This window comes from Myxocyprinus asiaticus, chromosome 45 (assembly GCF_019703515.2).
Source record: "Myxocyprinus asiaticus isolate MX2 ecotype Aquarium Trade chromosome 45, UBuf_Myxa_2, whole genome shotgun sequence".
Taxonomy (NCBI): domain Eukaryota; kingdom Metazoa; phylum Chordata; class Actinopteri; order Cypriniformes; family Catostomidae; genus Myxocyprinus; species Myxocyprinus asiaticus.
Genome location: NC_059388.1, coordinates 20,800,328 through 20,814,125, shown reverse-complemented (window position 1 = coordinate 20,814,125; position 13,798 = coordinate 20,800,328). Strand labels below are relative to the sequence as shown.

The following is a 13,798-nucleotide window of genomic DNA, read 5'->3' as shown; positions in this document are numbered from 1 at the left end:
TCATTTACATTTACGTAAAAAAAAAAAAAAAAAATACTTTCAAGCAGCTTTTACTTTTTTCAGCATGAAACCGATCTAACGGTGCCATTTTTAGGGTGTGTCACTCGGTGTCAAGTTTCAACACATTCAATATATATATATATATATAGGATATTAAAAAGAATAAATGTCTATTTTTCCAGCCTGTTGTATTTAAGCAACATCACATGAGCAAGAGTGCGATATGGCCCTACATCAGCACTGCTGTGATTCCGTAGGTAAATCACAGCAGTGCTGATTTAGGGCCATATAGCATGATTGCGAGTGTGATATTGCTTATATACAACAGTTCACTGAACATGTACATTTTAAAAAATTAGGAAAAACTGAGTATGGTCATAAAAACACATTTGTGCATGGAACTACTTTCTTACGCGGCGGATCAGAATCTGCCGTTGCTGGTTCAAAACAAATGATGCGTCCAAGCATTAGTAATTCAAAAATGTCACTTCAGAAATAGTATCAGGGCTTATGCTGTTACTAACAAGTTATTGGATAAACAAGGATGGATGTGTGTGTGTGTGTGTGTGTGTGTGAGTGTGAGAGAGATAGAGAGAGAGAGAGAAAGATGGAGCGTGTGCAATCACCTGTTGGCACACCCAAGCAGAGATGCTGTCAGCTTTCTGAAGATCAGCTTTCTCAGTGGTAAAATAGCCGTTCAAGTGGGGTATTCCTCTCTATTTCATGGTGGCCAGTGCGCAAGAGTCATTCACTATAGAAACTGCATTCTCCTCTGCCATTTTGAATGGTATTTTCTCTCCAATGTGGAAACTCCGGTAAGAGGCAAGCGCCTTGAGTTCTGTAATTAATCAGTCTGTTGTGTCTCTCAGCTGTGATGAGTCTTAATGCTTAAGTTGGTCATTTAAAGCTATTTCCTAGCTTTAGTAGTATAGTAGTGATCACAGAGCGCTGTTGCATGTAAACAGTTGCTGATGCGGATTCACTCAGTCACCAACTGGCTCATATTACACACAAAAATTATCTTTTGCCACCACCTACTGGCTAACATATGTAATGTCAAAAAATAAATAAATGTAAAAAGACACACATACAGTAGCTCTTAACACATATGCACTGCTCTTACATTTTAGTTTAGAACGGCACAAACACAAGTGGAGTGATACACACAGTGAAGCGTCCGAGTGCCGATGGTGTGAGACCATCAGTGCTCATGGAAAATCTCTCGTCCAATCAGATTTGAGGACCGGAAATAACTGTTGTATATTAGTATTTATCACCCCTCATTCATTTTAGATACAGTTCCTATATATTATTATTTACACAGGGCAAATATACTATTTATTAAATCTACTTTTATTACGTATCCTATTTTAATATCTGGAAAACCAGACTTTTAAATATTACATTTTATAAATGCAACGACTGGAATTGTTCGGTTGAAGGGGGTACCAAACTGTGAATCCTGAACAAAACAGTTTGGTGAATACATGTTTACACGCTGACAAGGTATGAAAGTAGCTACATGTTAAGCTAGTTAGCTGTCAGCTCGTTGCCACGGAGAGTAAAAGATGGACTTTATTTACTTTCCAGCATTGTCTCTCACCAACTAGTTAACAGCGAAGCGTGAAATCAACACTCAACAGACACAATCCACCACCGCACCGTTGTCTGCTGAGCTGCAAAAAGATGCTCTGATGTTTACCTTTCAATCTGCTACATTACTGAATGCACTGACAAACTATAGCTACTTTCATTGTTGTCAGCTGAGTGGAAGCTAATGAATAAACATCTATTCACCAAACTGTTTTGTTCAGGATTCACAGTTTGGTACCCCCTTCAACTGAATAATTCCAGTCGTTGCATTTATAAAATGTAATATTTAAAAGTCTGGTTTTCCACCATAGAAAGTTTCCCCTGAACTTGTATAGCAGAATACAGTGTAACACCACTGCCGCTGTTTATCTCGACTCGGCAGTATTAATATAGTCAGCATTTGAATGATATTAAACAGTACTGTTTATTTAGCTATTTATTTTATTTTTATTTATTCTTTATTTAAATGCTCAGCATTTGACTGATACTAAACAGTACTGATGTTTATTTAGCTATTTGTTTTATTTTTATTTATTCATTATTTAAATGGTCAGCAACTGACTGACACTGAACATACAGTACTGATGTTTAAGCTATTTATTGTATTTTTATTTATTCTTTGTTTTCTCAGTGTTCATTTCTAGAATTTGTTGACAATGTATAATAATAAATGTCAAATATTCTTTGATAAAAATATTTAAGAAAGCAGCCTTCTGAGTACCTTTGCATAGTCATATCGGTGCAAAATCGATGTAAAATCCACACAGAAAAGGTCTGTTTTCATTCCAGCTCAAAAATTAAATATATCGGCCACCATATCGGTAATCGGTAATTTTTCCTCTCTAAAATTGGTATTGGTCTCAAATCCCATATCGGTCGGGCTCTACTTTTGTCCAAACCGAGTGCAAATGTGATAGATAACGGGGTGTAACTTAACTTCTCTGATTAGTTTGATAGAAAGGCTTTGCAATGGCGATATAGGAGCAAGAACTTCCTGTTCAATACAAAACCAGGGAGGGGCTCTCTCAGGTGAAAGTGACCAATGAGCCAAATGTCTGAGACGAATGCATAATAATAAAACAAAATCTTGGGTAGGCCTAGCCCACCTGTAACTTACTGAAATGTAATCTGGGATGTTTACCATTCCAAATGAAGGACTTCGCTATGCTATCAAATTGCTTGAAATATGAGAGGGGGACATCTATAGGGAGAGACTGTAGCAGGTAGTTGAATTTTGGAATACAATTCATTTTAATAACATTAACCTTCCCAGTCATAGATAAATGTAATGAAGCCCATCTACCCACATCGCTCGAAAACCTTTTTATTAAAGGGTCATAATGAACAAACTAAATCACACAAATTTGCTGGGAATAAAATACCCAAATACTTAATGCCCTGTTTGGGCCACTGGAAGGCGCCCAGCTGAAAAGCCGTTACTGGGCAGTACGCTGTCAGAACCAAAGCTTTGGATTTAGACCAATTCACTCTGTATCCTGAGAATTTAGAAAATGAATTAATAATTCTGTGGAGGCAAGGCATAGATCTAGTAGGGTCAGAGACAAATAATAAAATATCATCTGCGTAAAGCAAAAGCTTATGCCCCACGCCTCCCACCACCACCCCTAGAAAATCATCCTCCTTTCTTATCGCGGTTGCTAATGGTTCCAGAGTAAGACAGAACAACAGGGGGAAAGAGGGAAACCCTGCCTGGTGCCCCTATCCAGAGTAAAATAATCTGAAATTAATCAATTCGCTTGAACCGCTGCTACCGGGTGTCTATAAAGTAACTTAATCCACCCAATAAAAGAATTCCCGAACCAGTACATTTCCAAAATCTTAAAAAGATAATCCCATTCTACCATATCAAATGCCTTTTCATCGTCAAGTGAGATGGCAGTGACCGGAGTCTGATCATTCCCACTGACCACATGATATTGATGAAACGCCTAATGTTATCAGAAGAGCTATGGCCAGAATAAACCCCACCTGACCTATATGTATAAGAGATGTCATAACTTTACTTAATCGGTTGGCCAAAACGTTTTAACGTCTAGCTGGATCAGGGAAATTGGATGGAAACTCTTACACTCACTTGGATCTTTGTCCTTTTTAAGAATCAGACTGATCCTGGCTTGCGTCATGGTTGGCGGAAGCTTTCCATTCTTTAATGATTCCGTTTAAACTTCTAGCAAATGTGAAGTCAGTTCTGTAACATAAGATCTAAAAAACTCAGCAGCAAAGCCATCTGGCTTGTAGGCAAGGCCTTAATTACCTCACCAAGCTCCTCCAAGGTCATCTCAGAATCAAGAGAATTCCTTTGCTCAGTCGTCAGTTAAGGAAGTTCTAATGGTTTCACAAAGTTTCTAGTATCCTCATCAGTAGATGAAGACATGGAAGTAGAGATCAAGATAGAATTGTTTTAAAGCATTATTAATATCAATGGCTGAGGTACATAATTCAACACCAGCAGATTTCACTGAGGGAATGGTAGAAAAGACTCTCTCTGCTTTATATATCTAGCCAAAAGCTTCCCTGCTTTGTCCCCCGACTCAAAGTATGACTATCTTGCCCTGAATAGCCAAAACTCCACCGTGACAAAATAGAATTATATCTGTGTTTCAATCGGGTCAATTCCCTGAGGCCATTAGACGACATTTGGTGCTTCAGCTCTGCCTTGGCACTTTTAATATTCCCTTCCAATTCCACAAGATCTTGTGCTTTGGATTTTTTGGTGAATGAGGCATGCTGTATGATCCGACCCCTAAGAACCGCCTTAAGTGCCTCCCAAGCCACGCCCACAGAGGATACTGAGGACCAGTTGGTCACCATATAGACACTGATTTCAGTCTTTAGCATTTGTTGGAATTCAGGACTTTGCAAAAGGGATGCTTTAAAGCGACAACTAAAAGATTTTTTTTTCTCCGTATGTGGCAACACCACTAAACACACCAGGGCATGATCTGAGACTAAAATGTTTCCAGTTGAGCAATCAACAACAGATGAAATGAGGGACTTAGATATCAAAAAATATATATTCTAGAGTAAATCTTATGAACTGATGAAAAAAAATGGTTAGTCCCTACCAGATGGTTTCAAAAGTCTCCAAATATCCGTAAGACCAAGATTTTTACACATCCTGTGAAGCGTCAATGTTGCTCTAGGGAGCTTGCACACTTTTGCTTCACTATGATCAAGGACTGAGTCCATCAAAAGATTGAAGTCTCCTCCCAATATTATATCATAAGGTGTTCCAGTGGCTTGCAACATCTCTTCAAGATCTATAAAAAAAGCCCTGATCATCAACGTTAGGTGCATAAATATTAGCCAGAATAAGACTTTGTCCCTGAATTTCATCTAAAACAATGACTTTTCTTAATTTATCTTTACTCTGTTTGAGACATTTGAATTGTAGATGTTTACTTATCAGCGTAATAATTCCACTGCCCACCCCATATCTTTCCAAATTTTTCAGCTTCCTGCGGAGAAAGGTGCATTTCTTGAAGAAACACTATATCATATTTCTTACACTTAAGAACAGAAATAACCTTCCTTCTTTTTATGGGGTGCCCCAACCCGTTCACATTCCACATGGAGAGAGACAATCCACTCATTTTAACATTTGACATTGACATAAGAAAAAAATAAATCGAGTGTCAAAAACAAGATTATAAAGACCACTTTCCAACATTGGTGCGACCATCAAAACTTCCCCAGAACAAGATAAACAGAAAAAAGAAAAATGTGTGCATTAACCCCGCACACAACAGCTCCAACTGTCGTCCATCCCTCCAAACTCAAACAGTCCATGCACGCCTACGAGATTCCCCACAACAACTTTGCCGTCAGATTGCTCAAGTCCGGTGTTTCTATACAAATTTTGTGAGATAGAATTGCACAGCAAAAGATAATCTATAAAACAAACTCCAGCCAACAGGCGGAATAAACACAAAGAGCGTGTAGATTCATCCATAAAACTGTCCTGAAGGTGTGTTACTCTACAAAATATGCTCCAGCCTCTAGGTGGAACCAGCACAAAAAAAGTGCAAAGATTCTTCAAAGTCAAGCAAATGTTCAGTGAGCCGGTCCACTCGGTTGCAACGAGTGAAGGCAAATTACTTAATCACTCCATTGTCTTTGCAAGAAATGCTCCACAAAAACTCCAGCCAACAGGAGGAATAAGTACAAAGAGCATGTAGGTTCATCCATAAAACTGTCCTGAAGGTGTTTTACTCTACAAAATAAACTCCAGCCGCTAGGCGGAACCAGCAAAGAAAAAAAAAAAATAAAGTGCTCAGTTTCCTCAGAGTCAAGTGAATGTTCAGTGTGCCGGTCCACTCGGCTGCAAAGTGAGACATTGCTTGCTGTGGGCATGTGAATGTTTTATGGCCCTCCTTAGCATCTATTCTCAATTTGGCCAGGAATATCAGGGCAAAAGCGACCTTCCATTGGTGTAAAAGTTTCTTGCATTCCTTGAATCGATCACATTTCTCTCATCGAATTCGCAAAGTCTGGGAACGAGAAAATGCTGTGATATTTCCAAGAAAGCCTTCCTTTACTCCTCGCCTCACGTAACACAAGATCTTTATCGGATGATCTCAGAAATTTGGCCAGAATTGATCGGGTCCTGCCTCCCTCCACGAATCGCCAAGCAGGAACCCTGCGAGCTCGCTCGATTTCCAGCTTATGGCGTGCTATGTCGAGCAGATTCGGAAGGAGCCCATCTAGGAATTTCACCATATCCTGTCCTTTGCCCTCAGGAATTCCGACGAAACAGACGTTATTCTGCCGGCTACGGTTCTCCATATCCTCCGACTTCTCCCAGACACACTCCAAAATCGCCTTGGTCGCTAGCGGATTAGCAGATAATTCCTTCTCAATGACTCCAGATAATCAATCCGTTTCTCGACATCCCCCACTCTTGGAACCACATCAGAGAACTTCACCTCCATGGCAGTGATCGATCGACGTATCTCAGCAACGACCTTCATCACCACTGCCGACATATTCAGCATCTCTCGCCGCATTTCCCGCACCTCTCTGACTAAATTGACTCCCAGGCTAGGATTTTTAATTTTTGACATATTGTCCTCCTAGAACAGTTAAGGAACAGAGTGTATAAAATCTCATCGGTTTATGCCATTAAAAGTGTTAAAGCTAGCAAAGTGTGCAGAGCTGTTCACACGTCCGATGCTCGCATGGCGTCACGCGACTCCTAGAAATTATACTTAACAAAAACTTCTGTGATTCCCCACAACAAATTCAAAATACTGTCTATATTTCCTCCTTGTTTATAGTTGTCCTTTCAGCTGTCGCAGTCACACAAACAAACAGATGTACATTTCAGGGTTTCCGTTAGCCACTAATTACTGCTTTTTGATCATTAAAATGTCCTAATGTCTGACAAATTCAAACACTGTCGGACACAATTTCAGATTAAAATCTTTAAACAATGTGTCAGCAACTCCTTTGATTGATGCCACAAGTGTACAGTGTGAAGCCACCCAAATGATAACAGCACTTTGGTCACAATGAGGTTTAAACTTTCCTGAAACTTGCGAAGTCCTAATCTGCCACTACAGATTCTACAGAAAAATCTGAGAAAAATAGTCATAAAAATAAAGAGCCAAGGAAATTAGCAAAGGTAAGAAATTATGACATAACATGTTATTTTAAATGTAATTTTTTTAAATAAAAAGATGGGTGGCAAATTGCAGATTAGTTGTTTTGTTCACCCAAAGTGCAAATGAAATTTGAGAGGAGAATCTTTTCAGTGAATAATGACATGGATTACCAATGTATCCCGTTTGAAAAAAACACTCATTATCTTTGCAATTCCATTTGGCGCTACTAGTGGTGCACAAATTAAACACATAACATAAAGGAATACAGTAGGTCACCCAAAAAGTGCGAATGAAATTTGAGGCAAATCTTTTCAGTGAATAATGACTTGATTACCAATATAACCCGTATGAAAGAACGTGAATTATTTTTGCAATTCCGTTTGGTGCCACTAGTGGCGCACAAATTAAACACTTAACATTTAAAGAAAAAGTTCACCCATAAAGTACAAATGAAATTTGAGTGGCGAAGCTTTACAGTGAATAAGAGCAAGTCACATGGATTACTTTTATGGTATTTTATTGCACATTTTTGTCCTTTTTGGAGTTTGCTCGCTAAATGATTTCATTGTATGAAAAAGATCAGCATAAACATTCCACAAAATATAACAAAAGAGTTTGGAACAACCACAGGGTGCGTAAATAAAAATAAAAAATAAAAATAATTTATGGCTGCACTAGGCTATTCCTTGAAATCACTTTTTCCATTTGTAGATTACAATTAATACAGCAACATAACTAAGCAAACACCATTGGCTATATTAGACCAAGTCTGAGGGACAACCAGCGATTATGTCCCCTCTGAATCTGAAATGAACAATGTGTGGACACCAATAACGAAAAAACAAGCCTACACATATTCTAAACAACACAGTCTTGATCTATGACTTTGTATGTGCTCTCTCTACCTCTCTGCAAAATAAAGTCTCTCCATCATGACTCCCTCCCCCCAGTCTGTGGTGTTGTCCCCCGACTCCAGGGTGTCCTCTCTGCACTGCCTCATTAGTGTCAACTCTAATGGAGCATCAGGGCCAGAGAGTGGGACGAGACCAACACTTTAACAGCAATTAACCCTTGTTCCTTCCCCAGGGAGGCTGGCGTCAGCCTTTCTCTAACACACTGTAAACAAGCCAGCTTGATCAATCCCAAAGATGTAGAGGGCGCACTACCTGGTGTGCATGAGAAGGCTACCAGTAAAGTATCCCTTATCTATGCACCATATTTGCGATTTGACTGATGGCAAAAGTACAATAGAAAAATCCCATCACATCTGCCTTTGTAATGCCAGATCCCCTGTTTGTACAAAATCTCCTTAAAAATGTTACAAAAGTGATATGCATCCCCTTAATTTATTCGTACCCCTTGCAGCCTGTGCTAAGTGTTGTGTGTGATGCCAAGGACCCTTTTTACCACCAACTTACTGTAAATTGCATCACTCTCGACACTCAAATAAGCAGTCAATTTCGAGAAATATTGCAACATTTTAGGCCCAGTGAAGCCAATTAAAAGCCAGCCGAGGAGGAATAGGGTCAGGAGTACTTAGTTAAAAAGACTAAATATGAAGCAACCGGCAGGGTTTGTTTGCATAACTCAGAGCTTACATTAAACAAGACCACTTTCTTTTGTTGAGAATAAGATTCTAAAACCATACAATATACCAACTATGCACAAATATGCAAAATTAGACAGATTTTCTGATCCCTGAAGGTAAAAACCTCACAAAAAAGGGCATTTTAATAAACATGCTGCAATAAACCCTTTTTCGAACACACCTAAGCTCTTCATGCCTCTTATTATAGAAGTGTTAGGTAACGCCTGTAAATAAAACAGTGCGACCTCATCACCATTGGCAGGTCTACAGATATGCATCCCTCCTGAGTCTATGGATGAGGGGTGGAGCTGAACCACGTCCAAACTATCCCACTCATTGCTATTACTGTGATGGTTATGGAAAGCTTTAGATTAGTCTAGTGAATGCTTAGAGGGAGGAGCAAGATGCAGAAGAAACTGAGCCAGATCCACAGCCATTTGGATCTGGAGCATAATGTACCTTCCAAATTGCCTCTTTCTGTTGTCTTGACTTTTTTTTTTCTGTCAGAGGGTAACAGTTTGAAGGGACAGTTCACCCAAAAATGAAAATTCTCTCATCATTACATAGTCAAGCCATCCCAGATGTGCAAGATTTACTTTCTTCTGCTGAACTCAAACAAAGATTTTTTAGAAAAATATCTCTGTAGATCCATACAACGCAAGTGAATGCTAGTCAAAACTTTGACTGTCCAAATAGCACATAAATGGAGCATAAAAGTAATCCACATAACACCAGAGGTTATATCCATATCTTCGGAAGCGATATGACACAGCTGATGTCAGAAGTTATCATACACCTTAGCCAAATACATTTAAATGTTTTTCACAAGTCCTGACATTTAATCGTAGAAAACTTTCCCTGTCTTATGTCAGTTAGGATCACTACTTTATTTTAAGAATGTGAAATGTCAGAATAATAATAGAGAATTATTTATTTCATCACATTCCCAGTGGGTCAGAAGTTTACAAACACTTTGTTAGTATTTGGTAGCATTGCCTTTAAATTGTTTAACCTGGGCCAAATGTTTTGGGGAGCCTTCCTCAAGCTTCTCACAATAAGTTGCTGGAATTTTGGCCCATTCCTCCAGACAGAACTGGTATAACTGAGTCAGGTTTGTACGCCTCCTTGCTTGCACACGCCTTTTCAGTTCTGCCCACAAATTTTCTTCGGATTGAGGTCAGGGCTTTGTGATGGCCACTCCAATACCTTGACTTTGTTGTCCTTAAGCCATTTTGCCACAATTTTGGAGGTATGCTTGGGGTTATTGTCCATTTGGAAGACCCATTTGCAATCAAGCTTTAACTTCATGGCTGATGTCTTGAGATGTTGCTTCAATATATCCACATACTTTTCCTTCCTCATGATGCCATCTATTTTGTGAAGTGCATCAGTCTCTCCTGCAGCAAAGAACCCCCCAATATGATGCTGCCACCCACATTCTTCACGGCTGGGATGGTGTTCTTCAGCTTGCAAGCCTCACCCTTTTTCCTCCAAACATAACGATGGTCATAATGGCCAGGAAATCTTGGCTGATTTCTTTTGATTTTCCCATAATGTCAAGAAAAGAGGCACTGAGTTTGAAGGTGAGCATTAAAATACATCCACAGGTACACCTCCAATTGACTCCAATTAGCCAATCAGAAGCTAATTGCCTAAAGGCTTGACATCATTTTCTGGAATTTTCCAAGCAGCTTAAAGGCACAGTTAACTTAGTGAATGTAAACTTCTGACCCACTGGAATTGTGATATAGTCAATTAAAAGTGAAACAATCTGTCTGTAAACAATTGTTGGAAAAATTAGTCATTGATGTCCTAAATGACTTGCCAAAATTACAGTTTGCTAATATTAAATCTGTGGAGTGGTTAAAAGAGTTTTAGGGGCCTGGGTAGCTCAACGAGTATTGACGCTGAACTACCACTCCTGGAGTCGTGAGTTAGAATTCAGGGTGTGCTGAGTGACTCCAGCCAGGTCTCCTAAGCAAACAAATTGGCCCGGTGGCTAGGGAGGGTAGAGTCACGTGGGGTAACCTCCTCGTGGTCGCGATTAGTGGTTCTCGCTCTCAATGGGGCACATGGTAAGTTGTGCATGGATCGCGGAGAGTAGCATAAGCATCCACATGCAGAGACTCCGCGGTGTCATGCACAACGAGCTACGTGATAAGATGCGCGGATTGACTGTCTCAGAAGCGGAGGCAACTGAGACTTGTCCTCCGCCACCCGGATTGAGGAGAGTAACCGCGCCACCAGGAGCACCTACTAAGTAGTGGGAATTGGGCATTCCAAATTGGGAGAAATGAGAATAAAAAAAATTTAAATTAAAAAAAATAAAGTGTATGTAAACTTCTGACTTCAACTGTAGGTGTGGGTAAGAAACAGATCAATATTTTAGTTCTTTTTTACTATAAATATCCCCTTTCACATTTTTATTCTTTTGTTTTTGGCGATTCGCATTCTTCCTGCATATCACCACCTACTGGGCAGGTAAAAAAGGATTAAATATTGATCTGTTTCTCACCCACACATATCAGGCTCATGACTGCGACTAAATGGCCGCATTTTGCAACCATTTATCCTAACAGTGCGATTAAACTTTGCAAGAGGTCGCACTGGCGCAACTACAAAGTTGGCCAACTCTGATTATGTGCTGTGGTTTTTTTTTGTTACGTATGAGAAATATCAAATGGCAAATGTTCCAGAAGCTAAACGAAACAGCTCTACCTGGACCAGTCACCGCGACTCAATGGACAGATCAGCACAGAGCTCATGTGATTACACGTGGACCAGTCTCGAGCTTTCAGCAGCGCAGATCATCATAGAATGCATTCCAAATGGCATAACCCACCCTCCGAAGGGCACATTCAAGGGAGAATAATCATGATAGTCATGCTGTAAGATAGCTTCAAACAGAATTTCCAATAAAAATGACTTAAAAAGGGAGTTCTGAATTACCCTAATTTTTGAGCCCTAGACCTTTTAGCCTTTCAAAACTCTCACAGTGGACGGTAAAGTCTTCAAAGGGAATAGGGCATAAGGATGATCACTTCCGAATGGAACGCACCCATAAATAGCGCTGCAAGACGTGCGGGCTGGTTTGCGGATTCAGCATTGATTATTTGTTTAAAACCTCCATGAAAACCCCTAATGTGTCAGTGATTAAACTAATTTAAAAAAAGTCTTTGTTTGTCTTCAGATGACTGTATTTTAATCAGTAAGAACTCATTCCCACTGTCAAAGTTTTTACATTTATCCCAACATAAAAAAAGGTGTTAACATTTGACAAATTACTTTTATAATAAACGTTTACAAAATTTAAAAATCAATGCTTTAGTTTAATGTGGGCATTTCAGTGGGACAAAATGTGCATACTTATTGGAAATGTACTTATATGTACTTAATAATATTAGTTTTTGTCCATATATTTTTCATTTTATAGATATACACGCCACCCCACGGTGCGACCAACTCAGGTGCTGGTGCGACCATCTGTAGAACTTGGTGGCACCGGTGCTACCACTCTCAAATGTTAGCCTGGAGCCCTGCCTATCGTATCGCTTCTGAAGTGGTGGTGATGTAGTGGACTAAAGCACTGAACTGGTAAGCAGAAGGTTATTGGTTCAATCCCCACAGCCACCACCATTGTGTCCTTGAGCAAGGCACTTAACTCCAGGTTGCTCCAGGGAGATTGTCCCTGTAATAAGAGCACTAAGTCGCTTTGGATAAAAGTGTCTGCCAAATGCATAAATGTAAGACATGGATTTAACCACTGGAGTTGTACGGATTACTTTTATGCTGCCATTATGTGGATTTTGGAGCTTCAAAATATTGGCACCCATTCACTTGCATTTTATAGACCTACAGAGCTGAAATATTCTTCTAAAAATCTTCGTTTGTGTTCAGCTGAATAAAGAAAGCCATACACATCTGGGATGACATGAGGATGAGTAAATTATAGGAGAATTTTCATTTTTGGGTGAACTATTCCTTTAACACAAAATAATAATGCTTTACTTACATTTTACAGCTAAACCCCACATAATTATACTTTACTTTCACATAAATTATACAGGAAAGTAAAATTGCATAGTTCGATCCAAGCTATAGGTTCTATTAGGGATAAATTCACTTTGAGATAATGCTTTTTGGGATTAATACTATTATTTTGCCAGTGCTTGTTTGTGATTAGCTTACTTCCGAGTTGAATAACAATACAATTCGACTTGAATACAATACAAACAGTAATACTCCTTATTAAACATGCAGTGAGACTACCATGCTGTTTCTGTAAAACTTTAACAAAACAGAAAGCTCAAATGTGTCAGGGACAACGTACTTTTGATTATCGATATCTATTTTCAAATAAGGTTTTCACATTATTCAGACACCAACGAGGTCCTCACGTTTAACACGTGGAATAGCTCACGATACGGTTATGGATACAATGTCTCGATGTTACATCTTAGTTTATATTGGATACATGTTGGAATTTTTTTTTCACACTAATGCGTTGTACAACTACACAGAATACACCTACAGTTGTATAGTGTCACACCTCAGAAAGACAAAATACAGTGTTTTGTCTTTAAAAAAAAATAAAATAAAAAAGAAGTAACAATTCATTGGACATTTTGCATTGTTCCTAGAAAGACGTTGATGTTATGTGTATAAAATATGTGGCATACCTGATGCAGTTCGTTATTTTCAAATTGAATGCAGGCGCTTTTTCTTACTTTCTCAGAAGTTCCGGTTTATGCGACGATATGATTGGTTTCCGCGACGGTGACGTCACCTAGCGACGATACGTCTGAGCCATTTTAGCGAATCGGTTCATTCGAACTGTTCGTTAGAAGGAATCACTTCAACAAACCAATTCAGTGATTCTCTTCATCCATCACGCAAAATGGTGTGGTTTGTGCGTGTGGTTATTAATTGTTTGGTTTTTAAATGTAATAATGTTATACCCTTTGTTTTGCTCTCATTTTACCCACGTTAGGCT

At 39.2% G+C, this 13,798-nt stretch overlaps 1 protein-coding gene across 1 annotated transcript in view; it reads right to left on the bottom strand.

The window, feature by feature from the left end:
* The window catches only part of LOC127434974 (rho guanine nucleotide exchange factor 39-like), a 68,111-nt gene extending 54,557 nt beyond the window's left edge, over window positions 1-13,554 (bottom strand). The window contains exon 1 of the mRNA XM_051688047.1: window positions 13,485-13,554. The gene's annotated coding sequence lies outside the window, so the exon portion shown is untranslated. The remainder of the gene's footprint in view (window positions 1-13,484) is intronic.
* Window positions 13,555-13,798: the final 244 nt, after the last annotated feature.